The following is a 20,302-nucleotide window of genomic DNA, read 5'->3' on the forward strand; positions in this document are numbered from 1 at the left end:
CTGAACAACTTTCACCCTCTGACTTTTGACCTCTGACCTTTAGATCTCCCACCATTTTGAATTATATGAAAAACAGTCATTGGCTCCTAACTTCTGCATTTTTTCACTTATGGAAAATCCGCTCACTATTTTTTGTCGGCAGAGGTCCAAAGTTCAAGTGTTAAACGTTTCGTGCAGATTGCTCCAAAATCCCAGGATTCCATAGATTTTAACTATTGCAGTTTTATGAAAATTATTCATCTGCGCCTAAAACATACATGCAGACTCACATTTCTTTGAAACTTTGCAGAAATGTACAGGGTCATTCCAAATATCACTGAAACCAATCTTACTCCAATTGGCCAAAGGGGGGCGCTATAGCAATTTTTTGAAAATACAGACTTTAAACAGGCATTAGTCATGCCTCGTCTGGCCGAAAGTCGTGAAACTTGCTTACACATGTGCCTTGACTCATGAGGAACACACGTATCGATTTGACCATTAAGCTCCGCCCTTAGATTTTCCGCAATTTTGAGCAGTTTGAAAAATACTTGTTTTTGCCAGTTCTGGCTTAACCGTGCTTACGCTTTTTACGAAACTCGGCCATATGGTAGATGCTCATGAAAAACTACCAAGAAATAATTCTCACACTCATTCGTCAAAGGGTGGCACTATAGCACTCAATTGAAAGTGCCAACTTTGAACAGGTACAACTCATGCCCTGTTTGAGCTACAACCATGAAAATTCGATACACACATGCGTCTCTTCATGCCCGACATCTTTCGTGGTCTGACTTTTGACTTCTGACCTTTAGATCGCCCACCATTTTGAATTATATGAAAAACAGTCATTGGCTCCTAACTTCTGCATTTTTTCACTTATGGAAAATCCGCCGCTTTTGTTTTGTCGGCAAAGGTCCTTATTTCATGTGTAAAATGTTTCGTGCAGATTACTCAAAAATCCCAGGAGGATATAGATTTTAACTATTGCAGTTTTATGAAATCATCTGCCCCTAACACATACATGCAAGACTCACATTTCTTTGAAACGTTGCAGTGATGTAGAGAGTCATTCCAAATATCACTGAAACCAATCTCACTCCAATTGGCCAAAGGGGGGCGCTATAGCAATTTTTTGAAAATGCAAACTTTAAACAGGCAAAAGTCATGCCTCGTTTGGCCGAAAGTCGTGAAACTTGCTTACACTTGTGCTTTGACTCATGAGGAACACATCTATCGCTTTGACCAGTAAGCTCCGTCCTTAGATTGTCCGCAATTTTGAGCAGTTTGAAAAACACTTAAACCCAGGATTTTTCAGCTATTTGCGTGAAACTGTATCATCTGTGTGATCTCCTTTTTCACAGTTCCTTGTCTGTTGGTCCAATGGCGTCTCCCTTAAATGAATGCCTCACAATCTCAAGGTCGCCAGTTCAAGCCTCACTTGATGCAGACTCAATTTAAGTTGAATTGCAAACAACATGACTGTATCAATGAATACATGTGCAAATGGTAAAGATAAACCTGAAATGCTTATTTGAGAGTACGTTTTTTTCAATGTATGACATACTTCATTCTGAAAATAGCTGATCTACAATCTCACAACTTTTCATGGTTTGTGAGCTTGTAGATCGGCTACTTTCACTAGTTTTGGTTCTGAGGAGATGTACAATTTCTTCATTGGCAAATGGTTTGTGAACGAGTGATCTTAGTGTTAGTGAAACAGGGGCTTGGTTCATGAAAGAAGGCAAGAGTTTATGATCTTCAACAGACAATATCAGCCTGGACAAAGCTATAGCACTATAGGTAGTGTTGCAGCCTATTAGTCTAAAGGTTGAGAGTTCGAATCCTGTTAATGGCAATAGGTTGAGATGTCCAATCAAACCATTCTGTTTCCATCTCTCTCTCTCATCAATCTATTGTTTCCATGTCTCTCTCTCTCTCTCTCTCTCTCTCTCTCTCTCTCTCTCTCTCTCTCTCTCTCTCTCTCTCTCTCTCTCTCTCTCTCTCTCTCCATTCACTGGCCCCGAATTATCGCTGCAGCTTGCAGCTATATTTTGTTACTATTTTTCATTATTAGTTTTCTTGTCTATTTACTCACTATTATGGACAGTTTTTGCTATTCACTGACTATTTTTTTTTACTGACTATTATTATTATCATTAACAGCAGGAGATTTAAATCTTATTATGGACGCTAAATCTGATTCACAGGGTAATAAACGGCACAGCGGTGAACCCGCTGCTAGAATAGTGAGAAGAGCAATAACAGAGATTGGAATCGTAGACGTTTGGAGAACTTTAAACCCTACAGTGAGGGACTATACCTACTATTCAAAGTCTTATGATAAATATTCAAGATTGGACTACTTTTTTATTTCAAAAAATGACATGTTCAGAGTACAAAATTGTAAGATACATCAGATCACCCTTTCAGATCATTCTTTAATATCATTAACAATAGACATTGGAAGAGAAAAAAATAGAACTTTGTGGAGACTTAACAATTCATTACTACAAATGACAGATTTTAAAATTAAAATAAAAACGGTAATCGAAGATTATTTAGAAATTAATGATACAGGAGAAGTCAACCCAGTAATCATTTGGGAAGGCCTGAAAGCTGTCACAAGAGGAGAAATTATCTGCTTTTCATCACGGAAGAAAAAGGAAAAGGAGAAAAAAGTGGTAAATCTGGAGCTAAAAATAAAGAACTTAGAACGACAGCATAAAGCAAAAGGGGAGCGAAAGGATATGATAGAATTAAAAAAACAAGAAAAGAATTAGATGGTCTGTTGACTGAGAGGGTGGAACAAGATCTGGTCTTCATTAAACAAAACTATTACGATGGAGGATCAAAATCATTAAAAATACTCTCTTACAAATTGAAAAAACAACAGACAAAATCGAATATTGTATGTATTAAGAATAATGTCACAAATAAGCTGGTAACAGGTAAACAAGAGATTGCAGAAGAATTTGCTGAATACTATAAACCAGGGGTGGGCAAGATTTCTTTCCAAGGGGCCATACTGACTTCCATGAAGTGAGTGAGGGGCCACACATTGTACAATTGAATTGAAACGTGAAACACATAGTGCTGAATTACGTCAAAACTGCATGGATTTGGTATACATGCCAGACTATTTTAAAATAAGGTACTTGCTTTCACAACACAACAATAATTTTCAGTTACAAAATGTAACTGAAGAGCTGTACTGTATCACTCAGGTGTACTCTGGCCTCACAATAAAAAGATGACTTGCATAAAACAATCCACGTCAATGCCGTATAAACTTTTAAATTAGCCTATAAAGCATCTTATCTGATATGCACCACTCCATAGGTCACTGATCAAACACATTGAATAATGTTATAAATATGGACTCAAGGTCAACTGATTCACTGGAACATTATAAACATAAAACATGTGAGTACATACTGTACGGATGGAGGAATGCAGGTAGGTATAGTGCTCAAATGGTAAATATTAATGACTATTAATTGGTCTAGTTAAATAATTATTTCTAAAAACAATTAACATACGGCAGCCTTTTAGAATGTACATTTTTGGTGGGGGTCATTTTGTTTTTCTTTGAGGACTTGGCGGGCCGGATTAAGATGGTCAAAGGGCCGGGTCCGGCCCCCGGGCCGTATGTTGCCCATGTCTGCTATAAACGGTTGTATAACAAAGAAGAAGAGAAAACCCAAGAACAGTTAAGAGACTATTTGCAACGTTTACATTTGCCACAAGTGACTGAATCACAGGATGAAAGCCTCACCGAGTCAATCAGTATGGATGAAATATCTAAAGGGATCCAGAGATTAAAGACAGACAAGAGCCCAGGCAGTGATGGTTTCACAGGAGAATTTTTCAAAGAGTTTAAAGTACAACTTGCTCCTATTCTATACAATGCTTAGAAATACACTTACAGTTTGGGACAGAGTCAGGAATGACCTTAAGATTCATAATGAAATGCTGCTACTAAGAGAAATAAAGGAAGATCCTGACTTCGCTCCACATAAAGATGACCATACTTTCAAGACTTGGAATCAAAAGGGATTGAGGATATTTGGGCAATTCATAGATCATAAAGGAATTATAAGTTTCGAGTCACTTAAAAGAGACTACGATCTACCACACTCTAATTTTTTTTTGATATTTGCAAGTTAGAAGCTATATCGAGAAAAGCACCAGACAGAAGAAAAGTATTACAGATTTTTATCCCATGACACAGTTCCTGGTTAAAAATTATAAGTGTGAGAGTGTCAAACACCAAATCTCGGCTTTATATAACATCTTGGATAGGCAGAACAAACCAGAAGAATTGAGAGAAAAAATAAGATGGCAAGAAGAACTAGATTTAACCGTGTCTGAAATTGAATGGGGAAATATAAGCATCTATCTATACAATTTTGTTCTCCGTGCTAAGCGCGATGTGTGTATGGGAGGTAGGATGTGTGTATGGGAGGTAGATGGGACAACCTCAGAGTTGCCAGATTGCGCGCGAGCAACAAGCAACCAGCTTGCTGCAAACACACAGAGCTGCGCACTGCGCATGCGTGGACGCACTTTCCCTAACCGACTACACGCCACTTCGCGCTTACAACTCCTGGACATGGCAACCCCGGCAACCCCCGCCCATCACCGAACGCCTATAGCCCCAGCCGAAACACAACGAAGCGACGGCCATTGAAATCAGCGGACTTCGCCCGCTCGCTCCACACACACACATTCTTCCACTATGATCCTCACCCAGCCAGCAACAACAAAACAATATTACGGCCTACCTTTCTTTGAGGTAAACTGTGAAGAATAATATTGCAGGACCTCCGGTTTAGCGAGTAATGGAGTAGGACGCAGCTCGCGGGAATCGCGGCCTACTGCGCCAGCAGAAGCCTCGGATCATGGTAGTGGCCCTGTCCCCCAATCAACGTGCTTTCAGCACGAACGACAACAACAAATCTACCGGATGTACCATCTCAGAGTGTTATGTAACACGGAATGAATAGCTTAAGCTTAGCACTTCTGGTGGTTCCTTCACAATAAAGGTTGCAACAAATACACACACCATGCAATGAAATAATAATATGCGTTTCTTAAACTGTAAATTAATACATTCCTTTTTTAACTGTTTTGACTACTCCTGCAATTACATTTATATGAAATAAATCACAACACCCCCCTATAACATCAAAAAAACGGTCAGTGCTGGAACAAGTCCTCACATTTTCTACTTAGAACGGAGAGAATACTCAAATACCTTGCGTAAAAATACTTCAGAGTACTCAAAATGAGTAAAAATACTTCAAAGTACTCAAAATGAGTAAAAATACGTTGAAAAAAAAAAGTAAAAATACTTAAAAATTGATAAAAACACTAAAAATACCTAAAAGTTGATAAAAACAGTAAAACATACTTTAAAATTGTAAAAATCTGTAAAAAATACTTTAAAGTTAATAAAGTGATTAAAAACACTTTCAAGTAAATACATTGAGTAACAATACTTAAGAGTACTTCACATGAGTAAATACTACTACTACAAATACTCTTTTAGTACCGCCTCTTTTACTACCACCTCAATACCAACTTCAATGCCAGCTCCCAGACATCAAATAGATTTGTACCAACTGAATGACAGCACACACTCATCAAACAGAGTAGGCACCGCTTACTCACACTGGGTTTGATTTTTCACTGTTTTAACTATTACTGAAATTACATTCATATGAAATAAATCACAACACCCTCCTATAATATTAAAAAAACAGCCGAAGGGGTCCGCCATGTTGCACAGGGGTGCGCGGGCCCCCAGGGGGTCCGGGGACCCCCAGTAAAAGGAAAAAAAAGGTCGATTTTTTTTTTTTTTTTTTTACTTTTGGAAAGTTTTGTCCCACGCTTTTGGTACCCCAAAATAAGCAAACGAACCTAGAGCCCCGTGCGCGGCTAGGGACCTCTAGTATCCTTACACAAGACAACAGCATCTCAGTTCTGGCGAGAATATGCATGGAAATGCCAAATGAGATACTTTCTTACACCAGTCCAATTAGCAAAATTTAAAAGATCAGCAACACCAAAATGTTGGAGAGACTGTGGAGAAAATCATGCCAACTACAGTCATATCTTCTGGTTTTGTCCTGTCTTGAAAAAGTACTGGGACAATATTGGTACGGAAATAACACGAGTTCTGAAAATTAAGGTAACTATCAGTTATGAATATATCCTGTTGGGTAAAATACCAAAGGGGATAGACAGAACTGAAGACAAGTACCTTATTAAAATATTAAGACTAACGGCCCTCAAACTTATAACTAAAAACTGGCTTCAGAAACTAAGCCCTAGTGTACATAAATGGAGGGAACTAATGGAAAAAATAAAAGTAATGGAGCAGTTAACATATACAATCAGAGGAAATCTTAGTAAAAGTAGTACCCTGTGGGCTAAATGGGAGCGCTACATGGAAAGTGTGGGTGTGGACGGGGGGGTGACTATAATGTAAACTATGAGAACTTAGCACCTCAGCCTAACTAAAAGCATATAGGATATCATTGGAAATATAAGAGGATGAGTCAACAACCAAATGGGGGAGCACTTTAACATGGTACTGGTTTACTATCAGGCACTTGATGAAGGACTGACTTAATTAACGATCGTTTCGTTCTGATCTTTTTAGCAGGAGAAAAAATAAAAGAATATGAACTTGAACATGGGTTAGTTTCTATGACTATGTGCCTCTGTACCTTGTTTTTTTTCTTCTTTTTCTTCTTTCTTTCTTTGTTTTAGTTTCATTCCTTTTTTCCTGTTAATGATGTCTATTTTGTGTTAGTTTGGTGCCTTATTTTTTTTTTTTGTTGTTTTTTGTTTTGTTTTTTTGTTTTGCCTTGTTTTGCCCTGCGTTGTCCCAATTGTTGTCATTTGTGTTGTCTTGGTAGTCATATGACTACTCACTGTGGTGCCCGTATGAAAAAATAAAGAATACAAAAAAAAAAAAAAAAAAAAAATATATATATATATATATATATATATATATATATATATATATATATATATATATATATGCATTAATGGTCTTTTAATGCAACCATGCAAGGCATCAACCTGCTCATTGGGAGTAATTAGGGGTTCAGTCATTGTCTTGCTCAAGGACAAGGACACTTCGACACTAATCCAGAGGGAGCCGAGAAATGTGTGTGTGTGTGTGTGTGTGTGTGTGTGTGTGTGTGTGTGTGTGTGTGTGTGTGTGTGTGTGTGTGTGTGTGTGTGTGTGTGTGTGTGTGTGTGTGTGTGTGTGTGTGTGTGTGTGTGTGTGTGTGTGTGTGTGTGTGTGTGTGTGTGTGTGCGCGCGTGCGAGCATCCTGGACACCAGGGTGGTGTCCAGGATGTCCAGGATTTGCCTATTTGTGGATCATTAAACTAAAACTACTTTGGTGTTGACTCTAGTTTTGTTGATTGGATCCTCTCCAATATATGAGGCTGAATGAGAGCATGTCAGGTGAGCTCTGTTCATCTACTGCTTCACCCCATAAACAGGAGGGATTTCTGAAATATGTGATTGTTAGAGGCATTTGGGGGTAAAAGTTGGGAACAAGGCCATTTTACATAATTCAAGGGTGCTGAATCAGAAAAACACTGTTCCCAAGCAAAATTCTTAGTGCTTAACCTCCTAATTTGCATATCAAAATGGCTGCCGATTTTGAAGTATTTCTTAAACAACTCTATAACAAAGCAAGCAAATCTGACAAATAAAGTGTATATATTTATGTTCTGAGGGTCATACAATGTGTGGAAGGTAGTTGTAATGTAATAAATGTAAATAAATGTAAATAATGTAAATAAATATGCAAATTAGAGGCCACCATTACATAAAACGATTTACCGTAGTACTCAAACGGGTCAATGTGCATCCCCCTTATTTTGTTTCTAATTATCTGTATTTTTGCCATCCTTAGGACATCTAAAATACATACTTTTTCCCCATGCTAAATGTTTAGTTTTTGACCTTCTAATCTGCATATCTGAATGGCTGCCAAATTGGCAAATTCGCACCTTTATCTTCAATAACTCTGTGGCCAGGCAAGCAACATTGACAAATTAAGTGTCTATATATACATTTTCTACAATGTGAGTAAAGAATTTGTAAGTAATACAATATGATAATATAATATAATATAATATAATATAATAATCAGCCTACTCCGAAATATGCAAAATAGCGGCCCCCATAACAGATAACGGTTTAGTACTCTAAAGATACTGTATTGGCCATTGTTGAACGAAAGTCTAGACACTAGACCACATTCATACAAGGAGGTTGATCATCACTTCGTTGCTGACATGCACACATGGACTAGTGCATGTCTAGTGCTGGACTAGGCTAGACTAGGTTGTACTAAGTTGTACCAGACTCTAATAGTCTGTATTAGGCTTTACTAGTCCCTTGTCAGCCCTGTAGATACTCAGACCATAGGGACTAACCACTGTGTACACAGGCCATAGCTTGTGTGTGCACGAGCAATAGTTTTGCATGAACCTTTGTAGACCATAGTACAGATCTGCCTTGTAAAGCCTAATATAGCCTAGTACAGCCTAGCAAAGCCTACTAGAGATTAAAACAGCCTATTAGAGACCAGTAGAGTCTAGTACAGTACAGCCTAGTAAATCCAAGACTAGTCCAGCCTTTTGGGAGAACAGACTAGGGGAGGGTGGTATAGGCTGCTATACTAGTATGGAACAGGCTGGACTAGGCTAGACTAGGTTGTACTAGGCTGTACTAGACTCTAATAGGCTCTATTAGGCTGTACTAGGCTCTTGTCCACCCTGTAGATCCTCAACCCTTAGGGCCTAACCACTGTGTACACGGGCAATAGCTTGTGTGTGCACGAGCAATAGTTTTGCATGAACATTTGTAGGCCAAAGTAAAGTACTGCCTTCTATAGCCTAATAGAGCCCAGTAAAGCCTAGCAAAGGCTGCTAGAGCTGACAGCAGACTATTAGAGCCCAGCAGAGACTAGTACAGTAAAACCTAGTACACCCAGGTCTAGCCTAGTCCAGCCTGGTGGGAGAACATAATAGGGAGGGGGTACCAGGCTATGCTAGGACTGATAAGGCTGGACTAGGATAGATGAGGCTGTACTAGGCTGTACTAGACTCTAATAGGCTCTATTAGGCTGTACTATGCTCTTGTCAGCCCTGTAGATCCTCAACCCATAGGGACTAACCACTGTGTATACGGGCAATAGCTTGTGTGTGCACGCGCAATAGTTTTGCATGAACCTTTGTAGACCATAGTACAGATCTGCCTTGCACAGACTAATAGAGCCTAGTACAGCCTAGTACAGCCTAGCACAGCCTACTAGAGCTTAAAACAGCCTATTATAGACCAGTAGAGTCTAGTATAGTACAGCCTAGTACACCCATGACTAGTCCAGCCTTTTGAGATAACAGAATAGGGGAGGGGGTACAAGGCTATGCTAGGACTGATAAGGCTGGACTAGGATATGTTAGGCTGTACTAGGCTGTACCAGACTCTAATAGGCTCTATTAGTCTGTGCTAGGCTCTTGTCAGCCCTGTAGATCCTCAACCCATAGGGACTAACCACTGTGTACACGGGCAATAGCTTGTGTGTGCACAAGCAATAGTTTTGCATGAACCTTTGTAGACCATAGTACAGATCTGCCTTGCACAGCCTAATAGAGCCTAGTACAGCCTAGCACCGCCTACTAGAGCTTAAAACAGCCTATTATAGACCAGTAGAGTCTAGTAGTACAGCCTAGTACACCCATGCCTAGTCCAGCCTTTTGGGAGAACAGAATAGGGGAGGGGGTACAAGGCTATGCTAGGACTGATAAGGCTGGACTAGGATAGATTAGGCCAGGGGTGGGCAAGATTTCTTTCCAGGGGGGCATACTGACTTCCATAAAGTGAGTGAGGGGCCACACATTGTACAATTGAATGAAACTTGAAACACATAGCGCTGAATTATCTTAAAAATGCATGGATTTGGTATACATGCCAGACTACTTTACAATAAGGTACTTGCTTTCACAACAATAATTTTCAGTTACAAAATGTTGTAACTGAAAATTGTTTGATTTTTTTTTACAGCTGTACTGTATCACTCTGGTACTCTGGCCTTAGAATAAAAATATGACTTGCATAAAACAATCCACGTCAATGCTGTATCAACTTTTAAATGAGCCTATAAATTCTTCATATCAGAATCTTGTCTGATATGCACCTCTCCATAGGTCACTGATCAAACACATTGCATTATGTTATAAATATGGACTCAAGGTTGACTGTTTCACTGTTACATTATAAACATAAAACATTTGAATTCCATATTTATAACATAATGCAATGTGTTTGATCAGTGACCTATGGAGCGCTGCATATCAGACAAGATGCTGATATGAAGAATTTATAGGCTCATTTAAAAGTTGATACGGCATTGACGTGGATTGTTTTATGCAAGTCATCTTTTTATTGTAAGGTCAGAGTACACCAGAGTGATACAGTACAGTACAGCTGTAAAAAGCTGAACAGAACAACAGAAAAGCAGAACAATTTTGTAACTGAAAATTATTGTTGTGAAAGCAAGTACCTTATTGTAAAGTAGTCTGGCATGTCTACCAATTCCATGCAGTTTGAACATAATTCAGCACTATGTGTTTCAAGTTTCAATTCAATTGTACAATGTGTGGCCCCTCACTCACTTTATGGAAGTCAGTATGGCCCCCTGGAAAGAAATCTTAACATTAACATACGGCAGCCTTTTAGAATGTACATTTTTGGTGGGGGGTCATTTTGTTTTTTCTTTGAGGACTTGGTGGGCCGGATTAAGGTGGTCAAAGGGCCGGGTCCGGCCCCCGGGCCGTATGTTGCCCATGTGTGGATTAGGCTGTACTAGGCTGTACTAGACTTTAATAGGCTCTATTAGGCTGTGCTAGGCTCTTGTCAGCCCTGTAGATACTCAGACCATTGGAACTAACCACTGTGTACACGGGCAATAGCTTGTGTGTGCACGAGCAATAGTTTTGCATGAACCTTAGTAGACCATAGTACAGATCTGCCTTGTATAGCCTAATATAGCGTTGTACAGACCAGCACAGCCTACTGGAATTTAAAACAGTCTATTAGAGACCAGTAGAGTCTACAACAGTAAAGCCTAGTACACCCATAGCCTAGTCCAGCCTTTTGATGGAACAGACTAGGGGAAGGCGATATAGGCTATACTAGCATGGAACAGACTGGACTAGTTAAGACTAGGTTGTACTAGGCTCTATTAGGTTGTACTAGGCTGTACTAGTTCCTTGTCAGCCCTGTAGATACTCAGACCATTGGGATTAACCACTGTGTACACAGGCAATAGTTTGTGTGTGCACGACCAATAGTTTTTTTTCCCTGTTGGCCATCTAAGTGTACCTATAGCCATCCCCATCCCACTCTATATAGTTGTGTTGAAAGTAGTTTGTGTTCAGTTATCAGTAGCAGTTCTGTGGCTCTAACTCCTCCTGGGGGTGAGTTATACAAGGCAGAAATCCCCATGATAGCGTATTTATGGAACGTCACATTTATTTTTTGGTTATCAGGGGCCAAATGAACCAGGATTTTTACATTATCTAAATATTTATTTTAGATGTCCTAAGGATAGTAAAAATACAGATAAGTAGAAATAAAATAAAATAAAATAAGGGGGATGCGGATGGATCACTTTAAGTACGAAACCGTTTTCTGTAATAGTGGCCTCTAATTTGCATATTTATTTACATTATTTACATTTATTTACATCTATTACATTATAAATACCTTCCACACATTGTCTGACCCTCAGAATATAAATATATACACTTTATTTGTCAGATTTGATTGCTTTGTTATAGAGTTATTTAAGAAATACTTCAAAATCGGCAGCCATTTTGATATGCAAATTAGGAGGTTAAGCACTAAGAATTTTGCTTGGGAACAGTGTTTTTCTGATTCAGCACCCTTGAATTATGTAAAATGGCCTTGTTCCCACTTTTACCCCCAAATGCCTCTAACCTCCTTATAGAAGGCCTTTTTTCTGAAATCCCTCCTGTCTACCATGGGTGTTTTCTGTCTCTCTCTAGGTCGTCCTCAGACGAGCCCTCCATCGTTGCTTCCAGTCATCCCGATTCTCCATACATCTGGCCAGCTCATTGGTGCTATGAGCTCCTGCATCCTTCTTGAGCGTGTCAACATATGTTAGTGTGGGACGTCCTCTTGACCGGTGCCCATGTGTTGGTTCCCACAGCACCAGTTTGCTGGCTGGCAGCTCTCGGTGCCTTTGGCAGTGTCCTGCTAGTCTCATTCTCCTTACAGCAATCTTCTCGCTCACCCTTGGTATTCCCTCATACAGGATTCTGTTGGTAACATGCGCACTCTTGCTGATGTTAAGCACTGCACGCAGCATCCTGGTGTAGCACCCGTCCAGGGACTTCTCAAGGGCTGGTTTCAGGGTCCAGCATTCACTGCCATAGAGAAGAACGGACTCTACTGTCGCGTAGAAGAAGCTGAGTTTGATTTGGCGGGGGAGATTGGAGTTCCACACACTGGTCATGCCATTCAGGGCCCTCCATGCAAGTGCCTTCCTCACTTTAAGATCTTGCTCAGTTGAGTTGACCCATGAGCCCAGGTATTTGAAGTCCTCGACTTCTTTCAGCACAGTGCCTCCTGCTGTAGTCAGAGGTTGATGTTCTGGTGGAACGTTGTAGGTGAGGACCTCAGTTTTCTTGGCGTTTAGCCTGAGGCCGACCTTGGCGCACTCTAGCTCTACCCTGTTCAGTTGTTCTTGTGCTTGTTCCACATTGTCAGAGAGCAAACTGATGTCATCCGCATAGTCAAGGTCTGTGAGGACCACTGTGGGGTGTCGCCTCGACTTCCTTGGCGTTAGTGTGAAGCCAAGTTCCTGCTCTCGCCCACTGATTGCTTTCCTGAGCGCATAATGTAATTACTAATAACTCATTTTCTGTGTACAGATGACTGTCGGGGCCAGTTTGATAACCGATATATCCTGAAGATTGACAATTGATGGCCATGAAGATGAATCATTCATGGCCCTGTGGTTGATTAAACTGGTGCAAAAACAAACTCCTTCAACTCAATGTATCAAAGACAAAAGACACATGGTCCTCTCATTCAGAACACCACCACTGAGGGTCAAGAGGTAGAACTAGTTGTCAGCTGCAAATACCTTGGTTCAATAATCAATAACAATCTCACTTTTCATGGTTTGTAGGAGAGGTCTGTAACAACATTTCTGCCTGAGTAAACTCATCAAGTTTCATGTTGACAGGTCCCTGATGACTCTCTTTTAACAAATGAGGCGCAGTTTACGGAGCTAGTTCAGGCCAGGCAACTCAAGGGATTGGGCTAACCGATCAGGTGACTAGTCACATGCACTCTTCTCCTGGTCGGTGGGTTATAAGTATTGCTCTGCCTACCTGTTCATTCTAGTTGCGCTCTTCTGCTGCGCTGACGTGCCGACGCTGCGCTGCTCTGCTCCTGAGATCCTGCCGGATCTGCTGCCTTTGCTTGCCTACGTATGCTGCCGACCATGAATAGTCTCATCCCACCGCCTCCCCGGCATCCACCTGTAGGCTCTGTTTCTAGATCCCCGTGGGGGTCTTTATTCATTCCCTGTAAATGCTATTTGGCATGTAACATTTATTAAAATGTTATTCTTACAGGGAGTGAATGGATTCAGAGTCCTGACGCCAAACTATGCTTCCTCATGTTTTCTATATCCATGCTCAAGCTTGCTTAATAAATATATATTCTAATCCAATCCAAGAGTTGTCTGACTGAAATCATACACAGACTCAATTTGATCAGTTTCCCTAAACTGTTGACATGGCAGTTGTAGTAAAGTGCATTAATCTGTGAGACTATTTTGCCATTGTTTAAGGAGAATTAAGGAGTCAAGGCATTCCTTCTCCTCAGTTGATTTTATTAAGGAGAGAAGAGGATTACTTACATGGTTACATGGCAGCTTTCAGCAGGAAAAAGAGGCAGAGTAAAACACAGCATTGATATTTATAGTTGGTGTGTATGCACATGCACACTGTTATCTATAGGTTTGTGCACGTGGCGTGTGTGCTCTGAACCAGATACCAAAACAGTGTGTATCCTATATGTGTGTGTGTGCATGCACGGATGTACTTCAGTGTGCACGTAGGTGTGTGTGTTAGACTATGTGTGTAAATGTGGATGTGCTAGATTAAGGAGTTGGGTGTGTGTGTGAGGCTATTGTGTGAGTTGGTTAAGACAATATAGTGGTCACTAAGGGCAGATGACCCCAGGAGATACTGGACATCTGGACCTGGGCTTTTATCCCATGAAAAGGTTTAGGGTTACTATAGCTAATCAGGAATGTCTCCCAGACCAGTCATCACGCATCTCCTGCTCCACCTCCCCCCTTGAAACATGAGAATCAGGTTTCAGAAACACAGAGGAGACCGGAGCACTCAAGTACTACCAATTGAGTAGAAATACTCTCCAGGCAAAACGACAGGCCTGTGTGCGTGTGTGTAGTTAGGTTTAGGCCTGTGTGCGTGTGTGCAGTTAGGTTTGTATTGTGGTTGACTAAAGGCTGCAGCAAGAACAAACACAAGCGTCAATATAGGAGATAGGAGCAACTAACAAGCTCCCTCCAAGTAATTGATGCAATATTATACTTGAAACAACCTAAATTACATTACTGAAATTCACGAACCACCGAAACCGCTTGACTGTCTAAAATAAACCAAGGAAAACGATCAGTAACATATAGCCATAAAAATGTAGTACCCCCCTTGACAATGTCTTAGGTAGGCGCTGCTAAAATAATAAAAAATCAAAAAAATTGGAAAACTGTAAAAAATCAAAATAACATGTAACCTACTGAGTATGTAAGACCGCTAATATGAAATAAACCATAAAGAAAAACAAGAGTTGGATTAAAAGCAATGTAAAACAATTAAACCAACAATATAACAGTAGCTGTAAGAAATAAGTGAGCGTAGAATATTCAAAACTCAACTCAGCAAAGGAAATAGAAAAACCAAAGCTGTAAGTATAAGAAACGATCTTGCACGTATGGAAAGAGTAATAGCTCGGTTAAATTGCCAGGGATACAACTTGGGCCGAGACAAGAGCAGTCATTACAACGTAGGCGGAGTGTAAAATATGATGTGGCAAAAACCCGCCCTCGAGAGGAGGATCTCAGTGACGCAGGACAAAGAAGGGACTCCCTCAATGAAAAGGGGAGGGAACCCCCACGCATAACGTAGTGACGTACTGAATCGTATTAGCAGCGTACCACGTGACCCGACACAAAGGCTAACAGTCTCGAATTGTCCGTTGAAAATTTAACAGCAGCTGATAACGTCACCATCAGCAAGTTTAAAATTTAGGATGACTAGTAGCAGCACAATAAGTATATTAAAGTAAAAAATAGTGATTCAGTTTGCAAACCAAAGCACATATAATCCAAGAAATTAATTAAAAGAATAGAGATGGACACATGAGCGTTACCATAGCAACCAGAAAAAAACGGTTTACGGCAGCGACGTAAAAACGCGGAAGCAACAGAATGACAACAAAAATCAACTCGTTCCTCAAACGTGTAAAAGTGACAATAAAGGCTATAAATGCTCTAATCAAGCACATGGTTCAAGTGTCATGAGCAAAAGACGTATAGTCGCTGCTTTGGAATTACGTGACACCACTCAGTTAAGCCTATAGATGAACATTCATTTCACTCGCATGAGCTAGCCTCATGAGTTAGCAACCAGACATGCTAACGCGTCCCTGTCTCCCCCAAACAGAGGAGAAATAGGAGAGCACAACTTTCACTGTCTAACTGTGGAATACACCACTTAGCAAGACGTATTATCATTATCAACATTAATATTATTATTATTATTATTATCATCATTATCATTCTTATCATTATTATCATTATAATTACTGTACTACAAAGACAGACACAGACACATCCACCGCTCACTGCAGCTGACAGGCAGACAAACAAAACATTTTCATCTCATCACTTGTACACATGTATAGCTTTTACATGTATGCAAAATGAATGAAACAAAACAAAAAGATGCACCCATACACAACACAAAACAAAAACCCTCCAAAAAGACGTCAACATCGCATTCTCACGGAAAACCACAGTTTCCAGTGAATATAAGTAACAGCTCTTCGGCCGTAACTCAACATTTTCCAGTCTCACGGAAAACTACAGTTTCCAGTGAATTTAAGTAACAGCTCTCGGCTGTAACTCAACAGGTTCCAGTAGCGGCGCACCAGCCGCATCAGAGGGTACCCCCGCAACACCCGGCGGATTCTTTTACAAACGCTAACCAATCAAGTAAGAATCCGGTAGCCATACGCTACAATTGGACTATGAATGAACAGATGACCAGTTTACGCAGACCTTATGATGGTCATTGGACCGAATATGTCCTAACGCATGGTGGCGAACATGGCTTACAATCGTGGGAGAATTTGGCCTCGTAACATTAGGTGTGGCTTATAAATTCACGCATCTGTCATCATCAATCCACGAAAACTAAACCCAAAACGCTTTAGCGCTGGCCTCCCCAACCAAAGCTGATCAGGCATATCATGGTATTATAGAAGGATCCCGCGCCGTAACACATAACTACTATCCAATCGAATAGTCATAGATTTTATTTGGGTTTTTGAATATTACATTTTTTATAGTCGAACTATGAATGGAAAGACGACTAATCATTTTGCAGATCTCACGAAGGTCTTGGGCTAATTCTTCCTATGCATGGGAGCCATCCACGGCTTATAATCCTCGGAGGATAGCCTCGCAACATGGAGTGGCTTATAAAATCATACGTCTTCCATTCATCAATCCTCTTATTAGTTTACTTTTTTTTTTTTTTTTTTTTAGCTTCATGATCAGTCAGGCAAAATTATTAGGAGACAGAGCGAGACGACTTAATCTGATGCGTAATCGCCTGACACAGAGGCATATCTGCAATGTGAGCCATATACGTTTGACCAAACTTTCAATAAAAATAAATTTAACATGAATCCAAAACACTCCTTCAACAAAGGCAAAAATAATGTCCCACAGATGGCAAGTACAAAAATTAAAAAAATAGGTTCTTGTTTTCGAAAACATTTTAAGGGACAAACTGTTGAGTCAAAATAAATGAACTCACCGTGCTGAAGATTGTCCCCAAAATGGATCAATGAAATCGGGACTGGTTCGCCATTTTGTAGTAAAGTGCATTAATCTGTGAGACTATTTTGCCATTGTTTAAGGAGAATTAAGGAGTCAAGGCATTCCTTCTCCTCAGTTGATTTTATTAAGGAGAGAAGAGGATTACTTACATGGTTACATGGCAGCTTTCAGCAGGAAAAAGAGGCAGAGTAAAACACAGCATTGATATTTATAGTTGGTGTGTATGCACATGCACACTGTTATCTATAGGTTTGTGCACGTGGCGTGTGTGCTCTGAACCAGATACCAAAACAGTGTGTATCCTATATGTGTGTGTGTGCATGCACGGATGTACTTCAGTGTGCACGTAGGTGTGTGTGTTAGACTATGTGTGTAAATGTGGATGTGCTAGATTAAGGAGTTGGGTGTGTGTGTGAGGCTATTGTGTGAGTTGGTTAAGACAATATAGTGGTCACTAAGGGCAGATGACCCCAGGAGATACTGGACATCTGGACCTGGGCTTTTATCCCATGAAAAGGTTTAGGGTTACTATAGCTAATCAGGAATGTCTCCCAGACCAGCTAGTATCAGTTTTAAGGTTGTCCATAGTAATCAATGGACTATGTTTATTAGGCCTTTGTAGTATTTAGTAGTATGCATAGTTATATCATAATGTGAGTGCATCACAATATGGGTACTGGTATATTAGTGTATAATGATATGTGATATTATGCATGGATGCATGTAAGTAAGTACAAGGACCATGTGCTGTTTAAATGCCTGTTCCTCATTAACAAGTGTGTGTGGCATCCTGTGGGGGGATGAGTGTCTCTAAGTCAGTTAGTTCCTATGTGTGTTCATTATTAGACTATATGCTTAGTTCTAATATACTACACAGTCTTAATATCATAACCCAGAATGGAGAGAGAGAGAGAGAGAGAGAGAGAGAGAGAGAGAGAGAGAGAGAGAGAGAGAGAGAGAGAGAGAGAGCGAGCTAAACTGACAGGTTGGCTAGCTCACACTCTTATAGAGGAAGGTTTGCCATGTGAACAGTTTGCTTTCCTCCTGGCCAACAACAGGCATGGATATCAACAAAATGGACCAGGATGATTGCTTAGCTATCTGAAGAACGTTAAACAGCAAACCCTGCATGGTGTGTGGTGTGTTGCAACAACTAGTTGTTTGCAATACATTATTATTGGCAAACAATAATAATCATATACTATTCTAATCGATTGATTACTTGATTCTATCAACCACGTATGTCCTATAATGATTATGTAATGCACAAGTCACAAAGTGTCGCATTGTGTCCTTGTAGATCTGCTATTTTGCAGTTAATGAGCAATTCTACCAATAATGATATCCCCAAAACTAGGACACCAGGGTTAAAGTGGTTAAAGTGTCATCATGCATGTTTCATGGTGTCCAGGCAGCCAATATGGGCTTAGAGGACATTGATCAAACTAAATAGCAATATGTTGGCAATCTATAGGCATCACATATTGTTTCAGTCGGTCATAGTTGTCATTGAAAACACTGAATTACTTTGCTGTTACAATAAAACAACTTATTTGCATACACACAGTAGCCTACACAAATTACAGCCTTCACTGATGTACAAGTTAAGCATTTCCTGTTGTGCCATCCTCATATAGCCTATTGATCTATAACAGATACATTATCAGATTATTGTAGCCTACCCTTGTTTTCTATTCTTTTCTTCTCAATTTTGGGGCCAGAGACCCAAAATTGAGCCATCAAATGGATGGGCAAATTTAGGTTTGATTTTGTTGACTAGCTTTACATCTCTAGTTCACAGATAGGCATGATAACCATTGCAGACTAGTAGCTTAGTGGTAGTTATCATGCGTTGAATGTGTGGATTGTCACATGCAAATTGTTACAACAAATATATGAACAACTTTCAATGTTGTTCATATATGAACCCACTTCTCTGCATAATTCAAGTATGGGGAATTGATTGGAATGGTGATTTTACTTGTTCAAAATGTCCACATATGCTTAAATGGCCTTTTAATGCAAGATTTCATACACAAAAATAAGGCCTATTAATATCCCCAATTTGAAATTGTGTGCTGAGAACCAACATGTTCCTAATGGCTATAGAAAACTGCTCACCTTAATTTGAGTGGTAACATGTGGTTGTAACTCTAGACTCTAGAGATTCAGTCAGAAACATTATTATGTTAATGGGATAACATACATTCTGCAGTGCAACTGCACAGACAAAGTGAGGGATGACTGGGCTTGAGCAATGGCTTGTAATGTACATCTCTGTGCAAGTTGTGATAACCAACGTCAAGAGAACTTAGACATGATTATCAAGATTTTGGATCATGTTCTCTTAACAGCAAAGCCTGATATATTCAAGAATGTACAACTGCCTTGGTATGCCATCTGGGTCCTCACTTTTCCACAACATAACTAACCCATCTCACTTGAACTAAAAATATGTCCTCCATATTCTCTGTGACATATAAACTCATGATATAATTTTAACTTGAGGTGTATAATAAGTAAAAATAAATACATGTATTAATTGACCATGACATGGCAGGGCATTGTGTCAGGCACCCGGAAGGCAAGCAAACTGATACTATGAGAGCCAACCCAGGGCAAAGCCAGGAAAGGTAAGAAGCGCACCACCTACAGTACATACTGTAGATGCACTGCGACGCGACAACTTAGCTAACAACACTGTAGTAGAGCTCAAGATCCTGATGCTAGATAGGAGGGTGTGGAGGGCAGCGATTCAGGAGTCCCGAGTTGGTGTTGGCTAGAACCCTGGACAGAAGGTCCGCCCCTTTGTCCTGGATTCCGGTCACATACGGTCCTTCGAGAGATAGCAACCGTGGTGTGTTCCAGATAGCCGGTCCGTGTGCCAACCCGCGCAGCATATACGGGACCACGAAAGGCAGGACTGTGCGCTCATAAACACCACCTTTGAAACTGAACTACAGAGGCTCCCTGTGTGGCTGGTGAATGAGAATGTGAAACTAGGCGCCCATTGGTCTATGGACATAAACCCGTCTCCTTCATTAACATTCCGAATTTGAACACTTACAGGTACTCTTTCAGTGCCCTTACGTCGA

Source organism: Gymnoscopelus microlampas, assembly GCF_963454915.1.
Source record: "Gymnoscopelus microlampas genome assembly, chromosome: 2".
NCBI lineage: Eukaryota > Metazoa > Chordata > Actinopteri > Myctophiformes > Myctophidae > Gymnoscopelus > Gymnoscopelus microlampas.